The sequence below is a fragment of the Marmota marmota genome, unplaced genomic scaffold (genome assembly GCF_001458135.2).
Source record: "Marmota marmota marmota unplaced genomic scaffold, marMar, whole genome shotgun sequence".
Classification (NCBI taxonomy): Eukaryota; Metazoa; Chordata; class Mammalia; order Rodentia; family Sciuridae; genus Marmota; species Marmota marmota.
This window is the reverse complement of record NW_025999949.1, coordinates 10,350,138-10,372,716: the sequence shown is the minus strand read 5'-3', so window position 1 is coordinate 10,372,716 and position 22,579 is coordinate 10,350,138.

The following is a 22,579-nucleotide window of genomic DNA, read 5'->3' as shown; positions in this document are numbered from 1 at the left end:
TCTAAAAAAAAAAAAAAAAAAAAATCTGAACCAGACAAAAATCTGTACCAGATTCAACTAAACTCTTCCCATATTTGTTTTTTTCCAATAACGTTTCAGGAAATAGCTATATTTCAGATAAAATAAATTATATTACAAAATATGGTTCAAATAGGCTATTTAATGAATTCCTATTGTTAATTAATTTACATAGCAAGCAACCAAGAAATAAATCTAAATTTTCATGTTGTCTACTCTAGGGAATGCACTTACATTGAAATATGAATTTATAGTAATGTAAGTTTATGCAAAAATTATTCCCTTTATAAAAATGTTTTTTCTTAATAGAATATACAATACTACATAAAGAAGTGCATTTTGGTCTTTTGTATACTACATAGGGAATGGTACAAGTCAGTCTAAATGGCTCAACTTCTTGATTCCAATTGACCCAGAAAGATTTCTTTAAGGAAACTTGTTTATACATAACATTATAAGAATTTTTGATAGATAATTTTGAAACAAAGTGGGGATAAAGGCCATTTAATTCTTTAATCAATGAAAGATGCATAGTCATAGTTATCTTCATGTCTAAAATTTCCTAAAGATATGATTTGCTTCTGATTTTCCATCTCTACTGTTGAGTCACTAAAGATATTATCAAAATATTAATAAAAGTGGTAGAAATTGTTTTATCTTATAAATATCAGATGATATATTTATTTTAATATTTAACTTTTATATTATGATTTTATGTTAAATTGATCAATTATTTATAAACATTATATTTTTAGAATCATATTCATTATGAAAGCAATACAAATTATATTAATAACTCTAAAATAATAAATCCCAATATGCTAATATAATCACTTTTAGCATTCTTTCATTCCCTTTTTTACTCTTTTACACATTTTCTCTAGTCATAATTATAATGCATAAAAAATTTTACATTCAGCTTTTATTCCTTAATTTTGTAACACAAATTTCTTCTAAATAGTACCTAGTCTTTATAACCATCATTTTATTTAGTTAAATTTGTTTATATAATTGCATATAGTTATAAGTGTTATTTTAATAGTTGCATAATATTCCTAAAGAAAGCTCACAACTGTTTGACAAGCAACTTTGTTTCATATTCCCTAGTTTAGTAATGACATTCTTAATACATAAAATAGAAACCTTGCCTCTCTCCTTCCTTCCCTACTCTCACCCTTCATAAAGACAATGATGCACAAAACTATTTTCTCTCTCCAGACATTCTGTGACTATCTCTACAGATGATTATTTTCTCTAGTATGGATTATTATAAAAGCATCCTAATTTTCCTGCCTTCTGTCTTGCCTATCTGAAATCCATTATATACTCTTCAGCCAGGGTGATTCTTTTAATTGACAAATCTGAACAGGATATTTCATACTTAAAATGCTTAACCTGTTCCCTGTATTCTCAGTATAAAGTTCTAACTCTTTAATAAGTCATACAAGTGTTCCTAGACCTCAACCCTGATAACTGTTCAACCTTCGCTTCATCATTCTACTCTTTTTTTACTATGCATTGTGGTCTCATAATGAAACTCTTTGCATTTGTCAAATGAGCCATTATTACCCTAGACATATGCATATGTTATTTCTTTTAATCTAATTACTTTCTTGATCTTCTGTAACTCATTTACCTCTTAAAACTGAAAATTATTTCTGATTAATTTGAAATGTTAGCAATTTAAGCAAGTCTTTGATCAAAGGAGAGAATGAATTGGAAGCTCATTCTATGGTCCTCCATTAAACATGTGTGCCCTTTCTATGCTGTTTTTCTTGCTCTACTTAAATAGCTGTCTTCCACAAACAGCAGTGAGGTAACTAACCATGGGCTGGGATTACATTTTGTCCATCTTTAGATTTTTGGAAATTTGGCACTTCATGAGTTCCCCAAAATTAATACAGACTATTAAATAGAGGATTATTACTGAACCAACCTTCCTTTCTTCCTTCCTTCCTTCCCCATTACAAATAACACTTCCATAATCAGATTTATTGTGGATCTTCTTGCTCCTTCTCCTCCTCTCCTTTTGTGCTTCTTTTCATTCTGTTTCCTTACATTTAAATGTTGTTAAATGCTGTTCTGACATAAATGTAGTAGAAATGTAAAGTTATTTAAGCAGGATTTGTACAGTTTTAAAATTTTCGATATATTTCTAATATACAGTTTTATTCATCAAACACATTGATCTCCAACAGTTGCAACCCTAGGACTTATATTCACTTCTAAAATTAACGCTCTTTCTTTGGATTGATTTTAATATGGAAAAGGTATTTTCCTAGAACCAAGGATGATCTTCCTCAACCAATCCCCTAAATGTTTCACTTTATTCTGCCCCATGTTTTGTGTATAAAACATCAATTGTTGTTAAATATTTTAAAATAAGAACTGCAATTTATAGTAATTCTTTTTCATAACACTCATTTTATATTGCATATATTATTTCATCATTAAATCTGAATCAGAAGAAATTTTGGGGTTGATTGTTGACAGGTGAAAACAAGCTTGCTTATAAATATCTGTTGGTTTGTACATTAATTTCCATAATAATATGTCACAAATTCATGACTTAAAATAGAAATGTATACTATCACAATTTTAGAGGTTGGGAGTTATATATTAAGTTGTCCTTGGGTTTTGCCCTTATCACTAAATGATCTAGGCAATCCTAAGTCCTTGGCTAGTAGATCACCCCTTCAGAATCTACCACTATGATCACATAGTATTCTCCCTATATGTCTCTGTTCCTGTACCTCATCTCTTCAGATAGACACCAGTCATCTTAGATTAGGGCTCACCCTTCTCCATTATAACTGCTTCTTAACTAATGATATTCTCAAAGATCCTATTTCCAAATAAGATAACATTCTGAGGTTATAGGAAAGACATAATTTTGGGGAAACATTATTAATCAACCCAGTAAATTTTACTAGTTGTCATTTTTGCTACCAAAGAGTTGTTTTGAAGGAAGATAATGAAAAACACTTTAAATACATTGGGACGAATACTTAAATTGACTATCATTTAATACAAATATAAAAATCTATATTGAAATGGATTCCTGGAGATATAAATAAACGTGGGCTACCACTAGCAGTTTTATAAATCCTGAGTAAAAAATGCTGAGAATCATTGGTCTGAATATGATCATTGGTCTGAATTTTTTATTAAATGAAAGATTTTATAGATTAAAATAAAATGATTGAATTATATGTATAAAATGTCACCAGTATATTTTACAAAGATAGTCTCTTGCTTTGATGAATAAAAGAGGATCATAATTATCATACCATCTCTGTGACAATTTAAGCTCAATATGATTTTTAAAATTTTCTTTTATGGGGCAGGTAGAAAGGTTACTAAAAATGCACATAAGATGCTTCATGAATAATACACAGCCACAACAAAGGAAGAATTCTTAACATATACACATAGTGTGAGTACCTAGGACTAATTGTTTACCCTTTAAGAGTAAAGGAGCATTCATTCTTGAACAAAATTGTCCAACAGTCCATATCAGCATATACTACACAACAGGTTTAACTGAATTTATTATTGAAGTTCATTTCATCTTAATATTCTTTCATTTGAAACTTTTTCTATATTTTCTTTCATAGACATTGGGAATTGGAGTGCTGGTTCATCTTGTGGAAAACATAAGACACATTTACAATTTCTAACAAAATATTGTATGTCTAATACAAAAAAAAAATATCTTCCAGAGTCTTCGTATTTTTCCTGTAACCTTAAGAAATAAAATACGCATATCGGACCATCACTTCCTTTCTAACATTCAAGAATAAGAATAAGTGAATACTTGGTATTACAGAAGAATTGAAAGAAATAGTAGGAAGGAAAGAAAGAAGGAAAAGACAAGGAAAAGAAAAGAAAGGAGAAAAAGAAAACAACTTGGAACTCTGCCTAATAATATTATGTGATTGTGAGCTCCCAGATGAATGTGACTGTGCTTTGACATATTATATCATAGTGACCCCTTAAAAAAGGTAACCACTAAAATTTACTTCTTTCCTAATTATTACTACTAATTATTTGCTTAGCATTTCTTCTTAATTTGATTCAGATTTATGTAAAAAATGTCCTAATCCCAGATTTTTCCATGAAGAAATGTACATATATCTGTATCATTTTTAAAGTATAAACTATTTAGGATGAATGAAAAAGTTTTAGAAATTGCAATATGTAATATAGTAAATTTTTTTACTAATTTAAGTAAAGATTTTAAAGAAACTATACTTTTAAAGAAATCATCATATGAAGAGTTTTGGAGAGTTCCAGAAAACACAAATCATTAAGTCAGCACTATTTTCAGTGATATGACTGAAAGTCAAAAACTTGAAGAGCTCATGAAATATAATTATAAAAAACTTACTTAAAAAACATGAATTATCTCTTTTAATAAATTTGAAAAAACAGGCCAGCCATTACATACTAAGGAAAATACCCAATGTTTCCCAAATAACAAAGGATTACATTTATATTATCTACACCAAATAATCCTGAATGTTCTACATGTACCTCTGAGGTTTCCATGAATCTCATTTGAAATGAAAATCAACATATTAAAAATACTTCAATATGATCATAAATAAAATATAATCAGTTACATATAAACACCAAAGCTTCAATTAAAGTTATATTAATCAATAAAATATAAATTCAATATCTTTTACACCCACCTGGTTTCTACCTCTGTGGTCCTCAGTTCCCACAGGGACTGGGAAAAGTAACTTTCTTGGGATTAGTTCTTTCTAGTCCTATGAACAATCACAGTCAGCTTGGTTGAGGAATCAAAAATTATCATCTCCACACATGGATCTTACTGGTGAATCTACTCAGAGACAAGATACCTCAGTATTAACCTCTGAGCCCCTGCATTATTATTTTAGCCCTCTCTCCTATTAGCTTACCATGAAACTTATTGTGTACTGTATGATGATCACTGGTCAGAGTGTGAAGTTTTCCTCCCTGTCCTGAATCCCATGACTCACATATTTCCTCTAGATGGGTTTCAGCTTGATATGTAGTGTCTAGCTTCTATATACGCATAATGATTTTCCTATTCTTATCCGAGAGCCAGAAGTATGACTTTATTTAACAAATACTGATTCCCAGGAAATGAGTAATGACCCTAATTCAGTTATAGAGGTTCATGAAATTAACAACTGTGGCCACTGCCTTTCTTCTCGTTGAAATTTTTCCTGCATGCTTGATAAAAATGATTAGGAGAAAAGTATCTGAATTTAAAACTGGGGTGATGGACCAAATAAACAATGAAATCCTGGAAAATTTCAGTGGGGGGAAAAAAAAAAAAAATCAACCTTTCAGGTCAAGCCAACTAATTGAATTCATTTGAATCTGGGTTACCTCAGTATTCAAGTAATCATATGGGACTGTAATGTCCTATAATATAGTCATAAGCATCATGAAGGAGTGAGATTCTTTTGTGAAAGAGATCCAAAAGGAAATTCTAGAACATTGTCTAGACCTGAGAATCTTCAGGAAATTAGAATAATAACCATTGAGGGCAGGATCTAGTCTCAACCAGAGACTCCTCTAGATGGAATCATGAGCAAGAAACTTGTACACAAAGTTATTTAACCAGATTTACATTAACTGAGGGATTTGTCTTTCATGTTCATTAAGAATGGAAGCAATTATGTTCAGATCTCAATTATGTTAAAAAGGTATTTCTAACATAACTGAGATGGGACTCTGCCGCAGTCTGGCTGGGCACAAATAAACGGGGTCACAAGCCACTTGTAGGTTCAAACAGGAACTACTTTATTGCCCGACCCCCAAGGGAACTCTCCAGAACTCCACAGAAACTCTGCGAGAACCAATGAGAACTCAACGGGAACTCAACGGGGAACTCCGCAAGAATTCAAAAGTAGCGGGCACCAGAGGCAGCAGGAGCCGCCCCACTGCTGGACAGCAGAGGTCCACATACACTACTGAATACACAGCTTGCCCCAATCCAACATCATCCAATTACAGCAATCAGTCACCATCCCAATAATTATACACAGTTTAACTTGATCACCATCATCCCAATGGCTCGCTGGCGTCACCTCCCAAACACTCCTTCTGGCAAAATGCCAGGCGCCATCCTGACTTGGCTGTGGCTCTCAACAGGACTTTCCCTGCTTGTGGATCTGAGAGGAGGAAACTCCAACTGATATTAGGCATTTGGTCTAATAATCTGATACTTCTAAGATTTAAGAGTATATAGATTCCAAATGATCATCCATGATTATAAATACTGCATTATTGTGGAATAGGTGAAGTGTCCTGTTGAATAGAATTCTTCCACAAAAAAGGTGGGACTCAAGCTGAGATTTTAAGGATTAATAGGAAAAATGGCTCACAGTGATCAGGGTACTCCACAGAAGACGCAATGATAATCAGGAGCCCACGGGAGCAATTAGCCTTTTATATCAACAAGACAGGAAGCAGAACACTTGCTGGTATGTTTATATTGTGCTTGTTTGTGTTAGATGAAAAAAATCCTGAATAAAAATCATTAACAAGTACATAATCTGGTAATTCTAATCAAAGAGGTGGACTTCCAGGAGATCAACCGATTTTATTTTGTTTAACTCTAGCTTGTCTACTAAATACCATCAAAATTCAATGAATATTGAGAATTTAAAATATATGTAGATGAAAGGCAAAATACATTCTTTTTGCTTGAATTTTAAAGCTCAATAATCCATTTTTCTACTTGATTTTTTTTGCAAGAATCCTATTGAAAAATGAAAAAGGGAGTATTCAGTAAATTTAAGTGGAAAAAAATGTAAAAGCAAAACCAGAATCTATCAGTATAGTAAATTCCTAAGGCATAACAAACAGCATTAATGTCATATCTGCTCTCATTCTCTAACAGTCTAAAGATGAAGTCATCATTTTTTATTTTCTCAAAAAATATTTCACTAGAGTCAGAAATTTCAAAGTTAAGCTATTCTGACTTCATAATATAACCAAACACCTTGAGGATATGAATGACACATAATTCTTATAACCTATAAAGTATATTACTCTCATAAAGATAAAGGTTATAGTTAGTAGGTTGCCTCTAGTACCATGTTCAAAGGTTACTACAGTAATTCTGTTACGGAAGTTAGTATGGGCAGGCTTTCTCAACACTCGGATGGTTGAAACAAGGGGGAAAATAAAGCAAATAGAGGATCTTTGGGGACTCCCCATTGGTCACTATTACTCCTTTGCCAAGTAGTCACTATTTTTAATGTACCAATTTAGTCATCCACAGGGAAGAGTTATAGCTACTGGAATTATTTTTTCATTAATGATATGTGTTATATAGCAGCACTACTAAGTTAATCTTAGAAAACTTGTTTTTCCCATTCATTCAACTCCTATAAAGAAAAGGGATATGAACAAATATATCATTAAAATTTAATGACAAATGGTACATCCTGAAGTAATAAAAAGAACATGAGCGCTACTACAGAAAAGCCTTGGTTTTAACCATCAATTCACAAATTGCTACCTAAGTAATATAATGAACATCATTTAAACTACCTGGGCCTTACAGTAATAACATCAATTTAATAGAGATCACTTTTGAGACCATCACACACTGACAATTCCACAGTGTATCCTTTGATAACACAATTTTTAGATGGATTAAGTGTTAATCTATAAATAAATACAATATTCACATAAATATATGTATTTGTATGCACATGCACGTATATATGGAAGTATATATGCATGAACACATGCAATTTTGTGTACACATATGTATATGTGTATACATATACATATATGTGTGTGCACACGTGCTCATGTGTATGCACATATAAACACACACCAAGAGATAGTAAAATCTTCCAAAGAGATCTCTGAGGTGCTGACCACTGGTTAACTGCTTCTGCTATTTGTGATTTTTGGCTGTTACAAAATGCCTGTGTAAGTGTCAAGGGACCCTAGGCTTCCCACAAGCATTACCACACAAGGGAAACTTAACTGTCAATAGATCTCTTCCCATAGGCACAGCTCTAGGATTTCAGAGAAACAAATAGGCTGTAAACTTCTTAAAGGGTTGCCTAAAGTATTTTGTATTAAGTAAATATTTAAAAAGTTTCCATCACAATAACAAAGGAAAGAGTATTTAAATGAAGAAAAATGATCTGGAGATTACAGGAAGTTGAAGAGCTTAGGGTGTTATGGGGTTGTGGAGCAGGTTGACTGTATTCTGGTCACCATCTTGTCTAAGTTCTATTGAGAAAGAACACACTCATATGCAACAAATCACATGAAGTATATTTACTGTTTACAGACATGCAGCAAGGAACAAAGGAAGTCTATGACTCATTGTGAGCTGGTTTCTCAAAGCTCAAAAATATGCCCAACTGCATGTGTTCCACTGTACCACAGCTGAGGGATCTTACAGGGCATTCTACCCTGAATTAGATACCTCAGGCACCATGACTCACTGAGAAGAGCTTGAAGGACATATTTCTTCTAAGGGAGAAAGGACAAAAGCTCAGGCTTTTGAAAGCACTTCCTCCCTGAGTAAAGATGCTATATTCCCTAAGAGTGTCAAGAAAAAGGTAAGGGTTATTTCAGGCAGTTCTGCTATCTCTCAGAATATTTCTTTCCCCACACATTCTACAGTTATTCTTGAAAAGTACAGGCAAAGTCAGGGGAGAACCAGATCAGGTCATATGTACTCAGAGATCTCTTCTTCAGGGGAGACACCATTGCTTTATAGTTCTCATAAGCTCTAGATAGCACAGAACTTAAAACTAAATAAACAATGAGCTGTTTCAAGATGACATGTAACTTACATTCTCAAAATAATTCCCAGCCTCAGATTTTTTTACTTGACTTTTATCTGTTGAAGATAGTAATAAAGTTTAGCTGAGTTAAGATGGGGAGGGGGAATTACTACATCTTCTCTCTTTACAGATTACTTTCTATAAATTCAGAAGAGTTGATTTTCACTGGATTTTTAACACTAGTCTAGTTTTTTAGATCCCCTCCCCCAGAAAAAAAAAATGTCAGCTGTGGGGATGTTAGACAATTATTCAAGAAACTAGTGGATGGCATTTGATTAAAAGGAAATGTATTTTTCCATATTTCATTCATTGAAAACTTATTGAACTGTAAGAGTGAGCAATTTCCTGTCTATATCAGCAGATGGAAATGAGTTTAAAGAATCTCATCACAAGAGGTGGATTCATAAATAAATGAAAAATGTAGTTTTGATCACCCTAGCCTGGAAGAGCAAATTAATTCAAACACCTTCATATATTGTAATGTAAAACACTACTGTTAATGAAAATACAAATTCCTAATTCATGAATAACACATCCTGCTTTGAATTTCTGTCTAGAACATGAGGCTATCTGTAGTATAGTGTACTGCATACGGCAAGTCCTTATCAAATACTGTGACTCATTAGCAGTAGCAATAGGACACCAAATACCTGCTATTTTCCCACTGCTTAACATGTCTTCTCTACATGATGTAACTGTAATAAAAGGTCAGAAAACCTTAAGTGAAATTTATCTTAGTTTTTTTCCCCCTCTGGTGTTTACTTTTATCCTAACAAGAAATATTATTTCTATATAGTTCAGTGTATATTTCAAGGACTGTCAATTGGGGGAGCTACTGGGAATTGAACCCAGGGATGCTCTGCCACAGAGCTTATATTCCCTAGCACTTTTTATTTACTTATTTATTTTAATTTGAGACAGGGTCTTGTTAAATTGCCAAGGTTGGCCTTGAACTATTGATCTTCATGCTTCAGCCTCCTGAGTTGCTGGGATTATAGGTGTGTGCCCTGGTGCCTCTCTGAAAGTCAATTTCAATAAGATAAATTGAGGAAGGTCAAAGAAGGTCTTCACATTTCTATTAGGTAACATAGGCATTGGGGCTTCCTTGAAGGTACTATCTTATGCTTGTTCTCTACCTCATAAAAATGTAATTCTACAGTAAAAACTATGGGGAAAAGCTTTAAAGCAATACTGTAAACAGGCAGTTGGTCAATGCTACCTATTCAATGCAGTCCATAAAATGTATTTTTCCTAATGCAGCTGAACTGCACTTATTTCCTGAGAGAATCCAAGAGGTCAAATTCATTATTGTAAAATGGAATATAAAATAGAGGCTTTCTCATCAGAAGCCAGCACTGTAGTTGCTCATGGCATGGTACAGATTGCTGCCAGCCCACACAAATGGAAAAGAAGTTGCACGGTCACCAGTTTAGCATGACCAGAAAAATAAAATCCATGGCATTTCAGGATTGCCAAATATCAGCCAACAAGGTCTACAACAACACTAACATGAAACATTTTGTGAAGAGTTAAAAGTATTCTTCATTGACCGATGAGTATTTTTCCACTAATTGGGAAGAGCATTCTGGAAGCTAGGAGAAGTTTTACTTAAAACAGTTTAAATGGGCAAGAGATGTTATGAAAGACTACATCTTGCAGCAATTATATTAGATTACACCATCATATACTCCTCTGGAAATGACTATTTTCAAAAGGAGCTACTTTCTGGAGGCCCAGACACAAATCTATGTTTTGCATTCCTGAGTTACTCAGGATGAGTAATGTAGTAGATGACACTTGCCCCCAGGGTCCTGAGTATACTAGCATATAAAGTCCTCAAGACCAATGCCAATGGGTAGTCAAACACAAAAGTTTTAAACGCATTCTGCTCTCCACTTTCAAGATGGTGACATATGATAAACTATTTTGGAACACTCAGAAGATGGGTCTAAATATTTCAAACACTAAAAAACAATACTAATAGACATTTGGAGAATGGTTGCTGTTCTATCTGACTGCTATTCTAGTCAGATAATCTATGTAAATTACTTAAAAATGGCCATTTTTTCTCAAATATTGCAGGTGAAAAAGGTATCAGAGAATGTAATTTATCTAAGGTTTCTTCAAAACCATAATTTGAGAGATTTTTTCACTACCTCAAGTAGTTGTCAGAAATGGCTTATAATTTTATTTGACCTTTATAAAAAAGCAATATAGGAGGGAGGGAGGAAGGGAGGGAAGGAAAAAAAGGGAAGGAGAGAAGGGGGAAAGAAAGGGAGGGAGACAGGGGAAGAAAAATTTTCGTGCCTGGACATATACTAGTATTTTATACTGGCCAAAAAAAGAAGGAGGGAGGGAGGGGAAGGGGGAGGAGGGGGAGGAGAAGGAGGAGGGGAGGAGGAGGAGGGGAGGAGGAAGGAGGAGGAGGAGGAGGAGGAGGAAGGAGGAGGAGGAGGAGGACGGAGGAGGATGGGAGGAGGGAGGAGGGAGGAGGGAGGAGGGAGGGAGGCCTGGGCAGGGAGAGAGNAGGGGGAGGAGGGGGAGGAGGAGGAGGAGGAGAAGAGGAGGAGGAGGAAGAGCAGCTGTGGTAAGGATCTAGGGTCTCCCTAATTCCAAGTATGTTTTCTAACATCAGATTCAGACAAAATTATGAAGGTGAAAATTTTGCAGCTAGGCAACAGCTTCTACTTGGTGGCGGTTTGAATATGGTCAAACCAGTGGGACTTTGAAGGTGACCTCCTGGGAGGAATGAAGCAGCCAAGTACCTGCTGCTCCACTGGGACCAGTGGTCTGACAACCTTCTGCTCTACTTTGGAGTTGGATAAGACTTTGTAAAGAAAATTCTCCGCTTCTTTTTATCTTATCTATACTTCCTGAGAAGGAAACTTGAGACACTGGTGCTAAAAGTGCTTTGAAAGTATATTTATAGCTTATATGTGAGTACCACTGAAAAACGTCAAAGGGGAACTCCATTTATATTTTAATAGCAGAAGCCTGTTTAACAGAGTCAACTCAATGAATGCAGTAAAAGCCCATCCTCTCCTAAGACTTGGAACATATTACGCATATTTGCATTTAATGTATGAATGTTATAGCAAAATAATCAGGCCTTCACCATAATCTGGGAACCACTTTTATAGTCTAATACTTCTTTTCATTTATTATTTAAGTTTTTTGAGAGGGGCTTTGCTGAAATTATGATTGCATCATTTTTCACAATTAAGAGACTGAAAAGTAGAAAGGAATCGTAAAGGTATTTTTACAAAAAATTAACATGATTGCTTTATTATTATAATCACTTAAATATCTCAGTATTCTCAAGAGAAAGAATTTCTTTTTTGGTGGGGGAAAGTACTGGATTGAACTCAGGGAGCTCAACCACTCACTGAGCCACATTAACAGCCCTACTTTTAATTTTATTTAGAGACGGGGTCTCACTGAGTTGCTTAACTCCTCGCTTTTGCCAAGGATGGCTTTGAACTCATGATCCTCCTGCCTCAGCCTCATGAGCTGATGGGATTACGGGCATGCACTGCCACATCCAACAGGAATTATATATAATAATGTTTGTGTGTGTGTGCAGTTACCCCAACTTTATCTGACCATAGGACTGAGATCCCATCCTAGATGGCAATTTTGAAGATAGGCAAGTTTATGGGAATATATAGATGTGCCATTATTTTTGACTGTTCATTTCTTGAAACTCCTTTCTGTGTTTGCAAAAACTGCCACCTTCTGAATGGTCTCCCAAAATACAGAATCTGAAAAAGCCAGAGTTTCATGTCTGAAGCTCCCAGAAGTAAGTTAGCAAGCATGTGACCTACACTCACCAATCAGAAGTGCTCACCCAACTTTCAGTCAACAGACAGGAAGACAAAGGAGTGGTGAACACTTGGAGTTAGTGGTATTACCTGAGGTCTGGAGAGAACCCTGCTGATGGATTCCCTGACCTTACTTAGTCATAGCAGCAGGTGTGTGCCCGGTAACCTTTCTGAGATGTAATGTGGGACATAATTTTTTTTGGCTGTACATTTCTTACTTTGTCTCTTTGCTTCCTATTTATCTTAGGATCACCAATATCATCTTAATAGAATCAAAGTTCCATCTGTGTTCTTAAATTCTTTTTGTAAACTTTTGATTTCTAAAATCCCAAACACTACAAATTAAATAGTAAACACACACCCCAGAATGATACCCAGAATGACACTGCACGTAAATCCAACACTGGGCAGTTTAAAAAAAAAAATCAAAGAATAAAGCAAGACTCTAAAATTACAGATGCCAGACATCATATATAAGAGATAAAGAAGTCACTTTAAAATATACTGGCCTCTAAAAGCCCTAAATCAGATTAAACAAAAAATACCACATGGTATTGTTTTCCTTAAAAGAAAAGGGTACAAAGACAATAGTATGTCTTAGCCAAGGTAGATTTTAATCAATAGCTTGCCCCATTTCTGATTTAATATTCAACTTTTAAGATTTCAATTCCTATATTTTGGAATATCAAGGTAAAGTCAAAGTAGAAGATGCTGGAGTCATGGTTTTATCTATTATGGGTCAAAATTTTTAAGCTACCCATTTAGCCTACTTGATCATTTTCCTTTGAAAGATATATCCACAACTGATATTATCTGGTGAAATCTATTACTATAAATCATTATCTGGTGAAATCTATTACTATAAATCAACTATAAGTAATGTCCAAATAAAAAATCAAGAGGTTTCTTCTTTTGAAAAAAGTATTCCAGGTTACTTTAGGAATTTTACTTTCTGGTTTTTTTTTAATTTTTGATTTTTTTTATTTGTAGATGGACACAATACCTTCATTTTATTTATTTATTTTTATGTGCTGCTGAGGATCAAACCCAGTGCTTCACACATGCTAAGCGAGTGCTCCACCACTGAGTCACAATCTCAGCCTGGATTTTTAGTCTCTAGTCTTGTTTTAGATGATTTTATATGATGGTACAGATTAATTTATTCTGTTACATAAAACAGTTTTACCTACTGGTCTTAGGCTATATCTACACAACAGGAGACACCTGGGATCAAACTTTGAAAAGGAACTCTCTAGATGCTACCAAATTTACAAATATCAAGGATTCTGCTATAAAATATTTGATAAAACTTAATCTTGAAGGAAATTTCTTGAAGCTCACACCTGCTACCACATGTTTGAATGGATCAGGAAGACTATAAAACTGGGGTTTTAGTAGTGATAATTGCAAATTATCAAGGTGCTTCATCTTTTCTAAGTGGCTTAGATAGTATTTCCTCATTTGCAAGAGGGTACAGCAGAGAATCTGAGCAAACCCTGCTCTTTTTCATGGTCCTATACAGAGACTCATGGAGATGAAGAGGTAGAGATCCTCATTTCATCAGCTAAATTGTCAATAAATGTCAATTGCTATTTTATGTATAATAAAACTCAGTTTTAAATCCATAAAGCTTGAAATCCAGGCTGGAGAAAGAAGTAAGGCTAGGTTAGCAGGACATGGACTTAGAAGGGGAGAAGGAATGATGGAATTTGTACACTCCTGGCCATGTCTAGGTCTGAAGCTTCCCACCACAAGGATCAATTAGGACTTAAATTTAGAAAGTTATGAAGAAAAACATACTGGACCCCCTAAATTAATTTCTACCTAGTATTTTTGATAGAATAAGCTTATTTTTTCCACATTTTATTTGTACATTATAATTATACAGACTGTTGGGATTTGTTGTTACTTATTTTTATATGCACACAGTCTAACAATATAATTTGGTCAATATCATTCCCCAGTATTTCCCCTTTCCCTCTCCTCTTCCCTTTATCCTAATAAATTGATCTCCCTTTGATTTTCATGATTTTCACCCCCAAACACTTTCTTTTCCCTTTCCTGGCTTCCGCATGTGAGAGAAAACATGCAGCCCTTGACTAAGTTTACCTTATTTTGCTTAACAATAACTTTCTTGAGTTCTGTCCATTTTCCTGCAAATGACATAATTTCACTGTTTTTTTTATAAGTTTAAAGCACTAAAGTAAACCCCTGCTTGCATTACCACCTGCAAATAAAATGGTTAAGAAATACTATAATTTCCTTACATAATTGAAGCAAATAATTCTTAGGATAATATTCCTTGCTTTATGAGAAATGATCAGATCTTTTGTTAATTGTCCTCATAAGAAATAATTACATCTTTTGCCAAATCCCCTGACTCTAGGAAAGGAAAAAAATAAAACAGTTTGAAATACTATTCTTATGTTACCTGACTGAGAAACATATCTATACCATGCCCACAGAGATTTTTCACAGATTGTTTCACACACTTAACATTTACTGAATACTTACATTAAGTGTTATTGGTTTGAATTTAGCTGAGATCAGTCCTTAAGTGAAACCCTTAAATTATGAAGTATGATGTAATTTCTTTCCTTTCTGATAGGAAATGCGTCTTGCATAGTATTGGAGTATTCACATTTTTTACACTAGAAATGTTTATATACATGAATCTTTGCCCACTGATTTCAAAGCTACAATGCTGACTGCTTCCAAAATCTTGTACATATATATATGTATCCATTTTTCTATGAGAATAATGCATTACTCTTTTATAGCTATGATTCAATAATAAGGGCTATATAATTTGCCACATTAAACCTCTGCTGGATCACAAAATCTCCAGTTATTCCCTTTAAACAAAATGTTTCATAGATGAACAGTGCTCTCCTGTGATCAAAGAAAGGAACTACTTGCATCATAAAATAGGTAATTACTGTCTTTTTATTGCCAATGTTTCATCTTCTGTTTTCTTATGGTTATTAACAGGATTATCTTTGATTTTTATTCTGCCCATTATCACTTGAGGAAGCCTACCTTTTTTCTTTCCAAAGTGAACCTGTTACTATGCTAATTATTTTATTCACAAAATTATGATTGAAGTTCTAGCTCATTTTTACCCTTGTTAGAATCATATTAGAATGGTTTGTAAAAATATCAAATCTTTCTAGAATCAATCCCATAAATGTTGGCAAATCAAAAGAAACTTTATTTGCAAAATTATTCCATAGAAATCAACATGTTCACCTAAAATTAGAGCCTTGAATTTCATAGCACGGTTAGTTCTGTCTTTTAGCAATAAAATAGTCATGAGAATTTAATGTCATGGCTGCACAAAAAGAGTTTCTATGAATATTTGCCATTTTAAATGCCTACAATTTGTGAAGCATCAAATAACACTTATTATCAAAAAATTCTCATTTTTATTAAGAATCAGAGCTTAGGCTTTCACCAATGATGTTCTATTATTCATGAGAATTTCCTGAGTTTCTATAAAACCACCATAATTTCCACTGACACATTTATCTAACAGTTGATGTCATTTTGGTGAGAGAAGGAAAAGTTGTTCCCTGTGAACACTGATCCAGAATACACTGCAAAAAGGTCTGTCCTAGCATCCTTCTTTAGGGAAAGTGAGCCCTGTTGCTACATAATCTCACTCTGCCAAGGCTAACACGTGTGCCTCTCTTAATATGGTAGAAACATGTCTATCCGACAAATCATGGAGCAAGATTTCTAAGAAACTCTTCTATTATAGTTAAGTTGATATAAGACTGATTGCTGTATATTTGGGTTATACATAGACAACATACACACTCACATGCATATATAAGCAATGTAGATATCCATTGTGACAGGGCATGTACCAGCTGTGGAGGCATTTAGGCTGTTCTCACTGCAGATGGCCACAGTTGCAGCTGGCAGACATCAGAACAACCACCTGCCACCTCTGCTAACACCAAGGCTGAGAGTGCCTGACAGCAGGGAAACAAGGAATCGATTTCCCAGGGAGAATGAGTTGGACCCTGGGCAAAACAATCTCAAGGAGGCGCACAAGAATTCAACTTGTGTGTTTGAGTGTAGATCCCATGTTATTTGAGAGAGGAGAACACCAAATTGGAAGGAAACAGAAGACACACAAATGTTCTCCAGTTAAATCAATGCTTCAAGTGGAATATGTTACTACTTGAGACTTTTAGGAAAACCAAGGGAGAGAATTGTCTAGATTTCCTGGACATGAAACTGTGAGGCAGTAAATCCTCAGGTGTCAAGAGGAATAGTGAAATTAAGGGTGAGGAACTAAGCATATGGACTTCCTATGTTAGGTTTATATCAAATAAAACTTCTTTCCTGCTTACAAGGTGAAACTAGAGAATATTTGGTAAAGTAAGAAAATCATACAACAGCAGTTTAACCTGTCATGATCAGAATCTTTAAGCCCATTGCTTTATGTTAAAGTCAAAGTTAGAATGAAGCCCTGACTGTATATCTTGTCTCATAGTGATGTTAAACAGGATCTTGGATATCACAACTCAAAACTCAAAGAAAAAATGAGCAATGGGTTGTAATCAACTTGAATTAGCAAAATAATTACCTCTTTGTGCCACACTTCCTCATTTCCAGAGCCCTGTCAGCATATCAGTTGTGACTCTTTGTATTATATAAATCCACTTTTGATTCTAATCCTATACCAGAAGGGAATAAGAACAAGAACTGAAAAAAGCATGGCCATATAGAAATATGTCCCTTTTCCTACACATCCATACAGCTCAAAAATATCTGCAGAGTGGGATAGGCAATATGGAAAGGACTTGTAACAAAGAAATTTTTAAAAATAATTTTAGAGCAGTAGGTCTAGATTCATCCCTCAGCTTATGGATATACGATTTTCTGAGAACCATTTTTTGAAAATACTGTCTCCAAAGTACATTCTTCATACCTTTGTCAAAAATCAGTTGGGTATAGACAGCCACATGCAGAAGAATGAAACTGAGCTCTATCTACCAAAATATGCAAAGATCAACATAAAATGGATAAAAGTCTCAAATGTAAGAACTGAAACAAACTATTAGGAGGAAAAAAAAAAGAGGAAATTCTTCAAAACAAAGGTACTGACAAGGATTTTTTTGGACAAGACCTCAAAACACAGGAAACAAAAGCAAAAATAAACAGATGTGAATACATCAAACTAAAAAGCTTCTGGGCAGCAAAGGAAATAGCAGTGAATAGACAACCTACAGAATGGATGAAAATATTTGAAAACTATACATACAATAAGAGGTTACTATTGTGATTGTATGAGGAACTCAAAAAAGTCATTATCAGAAAAGCAAATAATTTGACTTAAAAAATGAGCAATAGATCTCAATAATAATTTCTCAAAGGAAGATATACAAATGAACAAAAGGGACATGAAAAAATGTTCATCAGTAATCATCAGGAAAACATGGTACACATACAGAAAAGAACACTACTCAGCCCAAAACAAAACAAAAAAGGAAATCCTGTCATCTGTGACAATATATATGGAAATGGAAATCATTATGCTAAGTGAAATATGCCAGTCACACAACTCTCAATCCTACTCATGTGGAATCTTAAAAAGTTGATTTCATGGAACTTCAGAATAGAAGGTATTTACCAGAGATTGAGGAGGAGAGGGAAGAAAAAGGGATGGGGAAAGTTGATTGATGTGTGATAAGTTACAATTACATAGGAGAGAGAGGTCACCTTCCTTGACAAATGTTTATTACCGATGGGCTCTTGTACAGCAAGATGACAGTAGATAATAATGTATTGTATATTTCAAAAAAAAAAAGATTTTGAATATTGTCACCATAAAAAATGATAAATATTTGAAGAGATGGGTATATTTATATTGATTTAAACATTACACAATGTATGTTTCTATCAAAACATCACACAGAACTCCACAAATATTTATAATTTTTATACATAAGTTAAAAAGAAAAATGAAAAAAGTCATTATCTCTGAAAAGGAGTTGCTCAGACAAGCTTTTGGAGAAACAGATCAGGAAGTACTTAGTCTGATGATCTCTAATACTCTTTTAAAACCAACAAAGTTCAATGGGAAGGTCAACAGAGATAGGAGTGATCAGCTTTATGAAGAATGACAAGTAGAAGACCTCATCAGGACAATCCAACCATTTCTTGAAGTATGAGGCACACCACAGTTCATGAAAATCCCTGTTCTTTGCTAAGAAAAGAAATGTGTGTCTTAATTGAATTCTTAGAAAAATACTCTTAAGTCCATGGAAAATCATTACATCATGAATTGCCAAAACTAAACCCCAAACCTCTTGATCCCCAGATATCTGCTCCTTCTCCATCCCAGCTGGAGAAGAGTAGAAAGTGGAGCAAGGGATGGATAATTCAAATACTATATGACTCTTAGCTTTAAATTTCTTAGAGGTAGATGTTGAAACTATCTATGGTAGAAGGAAATTGCAACTGGGTACACCCTTGATGCACCAGACCTCATATAAATTACCTGTTTAGTTTATAGACTATAGTGACTCTAACACTAATCCACTACATGATGGCATTGTGAACTTATTTTTATCCTCAGAATGAAAGTATGCCCCATTACACATTTTGTTATTTCAGCCTTCACAAAATAAATTTTATACCTTCAGTTTCAGTAATAACCTCATATCCTTCTTGATTTTTTCCAAATATCCAGTAAAGGTGCATAAATACTTGCTAACTGAATAATAAAGTAAACTTGCTGGTAGCACTGCATTAATATATACATGACCTTTGTTTGCAATTCTGATTATTTATTCAACATTAATATCTATGCATAAATGAATAAACTGAGTATATTTTTCCATTTAAAATTAGTTCCTCACCTTCCTTGACAAATTTTTATAAAGATGGGTCCATCATTTGAATTATCAAGTAAGAGTGTTCCTACTTCTCAGATTAACAAATTAAGGTACAGGAAGTTTTAGAAGAAGACAGGAGTCACATATGAACCTGAGTTATTAAGTCTTGCCAATATCACCATTTACTTTCTTTCTAGTCTTCTGCTTTTCTCTTAGTTTAATTTTTCTTTCAATTATATTTGGACTGTGACTACCTTGTTCAAATTCAAGGTTTCCTGACCAAGTGCTATATATAAACAAACAATAAAATTCTTTCTTACTCTCTTTCTTCCTCTGCAGCTGAGGAAATATGTAGGGATATTTCCTTTCAGACAGCTGCTAAATTTATATTTATATCCTTCCTATATTTTGTCTCTTGGCTACTGAAAGGCAGTGTTCATATGTTTCTGTGTTCTCTGGGTAGAATCTGATGTAATTCCTGGCAGATGCTTTAAGAGGGTTCCAGGCTGTTGGATTCTGGCACCAGAGGCTTTAGAGGAAGTCAAGCAGATCTTTCATAATAGGAGACTGTTGAAAGGTGCTTTATACACTTCACAATAGCTATGAAGCTATTCAGTGGCACAACCCTCCTTAGCCTTGGTGTCTGAACAGTTCTCTCACCTGCAACTGAGTGTTACTGGAACTTTCTAATCTCAAAACCATGCTAAAATCCTGGTAGCCCAGTAATTACTGGTGGCTTGACAGCAATTCAAGCATGACAGCCACAGAATCATATAACTATATATCAAAAAGACAGAACATTTTTGAAAAGAGGAGACACATGTCTTTCAAGACATTTTTCCCCACAACCACTTTACATTGTCCAATATATTTTGATTGTCATGAGCCATCCAATAATTTCTTCCTTGCATTAATGTTTATTTCATATGAATTGCCTTATTTTTTCCTTCATCTTTTTTTGTTTTGTTTTCTGGCCAGTAAGATATATTTTTCTCCAAAGACTCTTGAAAATTATTTCGAAAGTATGAGATATAAAAGTAATTAGTTTTTTTGGACTTAGGAAAAATCATTTGAACAATTGAACATTGTCATTTAACCTTCAGAAATAATGAACAGATTAATAGCTAGTGTAGACTATAGAGCTATAAAAGAACATTATGCAGTACCAAAATGTTACTGCTATTACTCAGTGTACCAGAAAAAAAGTCAGCAGGCTGCATTGTTCCTTAAGAGTTTTAGGATCTTTTCAGACAATTGATCTTAAGCATGATTTTTAAAAAATTTTCTGGTGAGACAGATTGTTCCAAATCTCCTTTTCATAAGAGTGACCTTGCTCATTAACTAGAGCCTGAGTGGTAAGTGAGAACAATGTAGAATGATCCTCCTGTTTCCTCACCAGGGACCAGTTTAGATGCTATTGAAAAGCCACCCATTTTATAAATATCTAAAGTCTGTTTAAAATTTTCAAGTACTCTTATTCAAAGGGAGAGGGAAAAAAAAATGTTCTACAAATCCGGACTTAAACCTAGGCCCCTAAAGAAAATTGAAACAACTGATTTTATCAATTGATGAAAATCAATGACTTAGAGCCATTAGGCCAGAACTCCAAGGTACCAATTTCATGTGATATTGTTACTTTTCAGAAAATAAGAACAATAATATATAAACTAGGCACAAGCCAAAGAACAGGTCAGCATAATATTGATTGACTGATTGATTGATTGATTGATTGAAGTACAGGAGATTGAACATAGGGGCATTCTACCACTGAGCTACACCCCCAGCTCTTTCTTTATTTCAAAACAGGGTCTTGATAAGTTGCCCAGGCTGGCCTTAAACTTCCAATCCTCCTGCCTCAGCCTCCCGGGTAGCATGTGCCACTGGTTACAGCTAACCCTTCATTATTTCTAGCAGCAATATTGAGGTATACTTTACATGTCATAACATTTAATGTACTTCAGATTTATTAATCAATGACTTTTAGTAACATTATTGAGTGGTACAGCCCTCATCATCATCAGTTTTAGAAGGATTTCATCTGCTTAATTAGATCTCTCATAACTTTTTACACTTAATCGCCATTCTATTTCTATTCATAAGAAACTACTAATCTACTTTCCAATGTTATCAATTTGTCTCTTGAGGCATCACATATAAACAGAATCATACCATATATGGTCTCATGTCTGGATTATTTCACTTAACATAAAATTTTTGCAGTCCATCCATGAGGCAGTGCTTGGCGGGAGTCAGGAGTTATTTATTTTTATTGCTCAATTCCATTGCTGTAGATCACATTTTGCTTATCCATTCAGCAATTGATGGACATGTAGGTTAATTCCAGTTCGGGACTATTAAAAATAATGTTGCTATCAACACTGAAGTACAATCTTTGTGTAGATTTGTATTTTCATTTGCACTGAGTAGATATTCTCTAAAGTGATTGCACTGTTTTACACACTCACCAGATATTGTGAGTGTGTAAGGCAGTGTAATCATTTTAAAGAATATCTGTTTCTCTCTATCCTTCTGTTTCTAACCCTAATTATTCTTCCTCCCATAAGAGATCTTATTAATTGATTATTGATGGGAAAATTTGCTGGGAAGATTCCATTCACCATCTTTCCATCTTATGGAGCCAGTCTCCTACTAACAAGAATGTACTATACCACTCTGTGGCCTACTCCCAAAGAATTAAAGACAGCTTAATATAGAGATAAATGCATACCCATGTTCATAACAGCATAATTCATAATAGCCAAATTATGGAACTAGCCTATGTGTCTATTAACAGATGAATAAATAAAGAAAATTTGGCATACATACACAATGGAATTTTATTCAGCCACAATAAAGAACAAAATTATGTCATTTGCAAGAAAATGGAAGAAACCAGATAGCATCATGTTAAGTGAAATAACCATACTCAGAACTCAAGGGCCATATATATCTCTCTCCTAGGTGGAGGCTAAAGAGAAAAAAGCAAAAAAAAAAAAAAAAAAAGGGGATATGGCTCAGCTCAGTAGTAAAATGCACCTGAGTTAATCCCCAGTAAAAAAAAAAAAAA